Source organism: Aegilops tauschii, chromosome 7 (genome assembly GCF_002575655.3).
Source record: "Aegilops tauschii subsp. strangulata cultivar AL8/78 chromosome 7, Aet v6.0, whole genome shotgun sequence".
Taxonomy (NCBI): domain Eukaryota; kingdom Viridiplantae; phylum Streptophyta; class Magnoliopsida; order Poales; family Poaceae; genus Aegilops; species Aegilops tauschii.
Genome location: NC_053041.3, coordinates 584135359 through 584137632, shown reverse-complemented (window position 1 = coordinate 584137632; position 2274 = coordinate 584135359). Strand labels below are relative to the sequence as shown.

At 47.0% G+C, this 2274-nt stretch overlaps 1 long non-coding RNA gene across 1 annotated transcript; it reads right to left on the bottom strand.

Annotated features, from left to right (window-relative positions):
* Positions 1-389: 389 nt before the first annotated feature.
* Positions 390-1318, bottom strand: LOC141026450 (uncharacterized). The gene is made up of 2 exons (XR_012188620.1): positions 823-1318; positions 390-726 (listed from the first exon to the last, which is right to left on the bottom strand). It is a non-coding gene; the product is annotated as an uncharacterized lncRNA (long non-coding RNA).
* Positions 1319-2274: the final 956 nt, after the last annotated feature.

Here is a 2274-nt window from a genome sequence, read left to right as displayed (position 1 = left end):
TGAAGTTGTAAAAAATCGCAACTCTCCGATGTTTATACCTTTGCATGTTTATTTTTTATTTGAACTTGCTGAGATAACACACTCGACCTTCTCGAACACAACATTTTGACATTCACAAAAAATAAATTAAAGCCAAAATTTTGACCTACAGAGCATGTACAATTTTCACCATGTTTTCATGAATAGTCAAAGCTACATCATTGGATCCGGATTTCAGAGCAAATGCTTTATGAAAAGAAAATAAGAATACAAAATAACAAGGGTGATCTAGCTGAAGGAATCAGTGTTGAGGTGAGTGAGGGAACTAGATGCAACCAAGAAACAAGTGAATTATTGAATGGTGATGAAGACCATCTCAAGAAAGAATCAGTAGTGGCAGCAACAACCACTGAATAATCCATCAACTCCCCGTAAAGTTGTTGTAGGTTGTGTACATGTACATATCTAATTTTCTTTACACATGACGGTAGCATTGCGACTATCATTTTTGTAGGCAATATGGTTTGAGGCTAAGGGAGGCAATCTCAATAACACACAGGATGTGAGATCGCATACCCATGATTTGCACCCCAAAAATAACACAAAGATCACACACCCCGTTGCTGAACTCTGGCATTCTTTCTGCACCTTATGTGACCTTCTCCCTGCCTTTATGGTGACCTTCTCCCTACCTCTATGGTGACATTCTTCCTCCACAAAGGAACAAAAGAAATCAAGTTCTTTCACCTAATGAACAAATTTTTCTTCAATCAGTAACTAAAAATGGGGTAACAAAAAATCTGCACAATCATTTTTACAAATATTGCCAAAGGTTGGAGGCACCTTGCAGACCGCAATAGGGATGAGAAGCCCATCGTCTAACTTCTTTTTAGGCATCAGCAAAATGACAAAGCAAAATAACAGACAATATGCAATCAAAATTATCTTATCGAAGAAGAAAGATATGGGCCTCGTCCGGTTGCTGCAACAGTGGGATTCGCAGGCGGGTTGAGGTGTTGAACGTCTTGCTGTTGCATCGTTGAACGGCCGGAGGTGGTAGCGGCGAACGGCCTGAGTGTTGCGGCGCTCGATGCGGTGGTGGCAAGATGCAGGGGCAGCGCTCGATGGGACGCAGCCAAGAGGAGGACAACGCGTGGACGAAATGGATCATCCATGGGGGAGGAGGCTCACTGGCCATGTGGAAGAAGGTCCACCGGCATGGGAGAGGAGGCGCACCGTCCATGCAAAAGGAACGACGATGGGGGAGGAGGCGCGCCGCTATTAAGAGAGGAGGCCCGCCGGCCGGGAGGGAGGGAGGGAGAAGGTTGGCCGGCCGGGAGGGGGTGGGTGGGAGCGAGGAAGATGGGCCAGTGCCCTGGGGGAGGAGGCACGCGGCGGCGAGATCCAGGGTGGGTGGCGATGGCGGCGAAATGCAGGGCGGCGGCGCGTTGTAGGGTGAAGGCGCGGGGGCGGCGAGAAGCAGGAGGCAGCGGGAGGCGATCTGGGGAGGGAGAGAGGCGCGCCGGGGCCGGGGAGACGACGGCGAGAGGCACCGGATCCAGGGGAAGGAGGTGCTGTCGCGGGGATGGATCACAGGGGATGGGGGGAGGTTAGGGACGTGCGGTCGTGGGGTGGTGGGGAGGGATTTTTTTTTTGCAGCGGGTTGGCAAGCTCGGGAACAACCCGATCACTCCCTATATAGGGCTCTGTGATCCAAATAGTTATTTTGATCCCAGGATTAGAATAGTGTTGTCCTATATATATATGTAGAGATATATATATATTTTTTTATGAACACTATTCCTCACCCAGCAGAATGTTTATATATATATATATACATAAACACTATTCTGATCACGGGATCAGAATATTATTCTGATCACAACCTGAACTTCCTGAGCTACACGCCTGAACTTCCCTCTGTAGAAACCCGACCTTCGTGCTATCTTCGCAACCGTGTGTCCCCACGCGAATTATGCTGGTTAGTCATGTTCTATATGATGTTAGTGTAATCTAAAAACATTTTTTAGCAACAAAATACACGTTTCAAATAGGAATCTCGCTCGTTGGCGGATTTTGCTCTTGGGTCGTGATGAATTTGCATTTTTTGCAATTTTACTGCCTGAGTTGTTTGACCTGAACTGCTCCTGTGCTAGGTTGAACTTCCGCCAACATTGCCCAAATGGGGCTTGCGATATACCGTTGGAAAGCTATGGACACCAGTAACATGACCCAAGTTAAATTTTTGGCAAAATGTAAGCAGTTTTGAAAACCGTTTTTTCTTCATACAAAAAA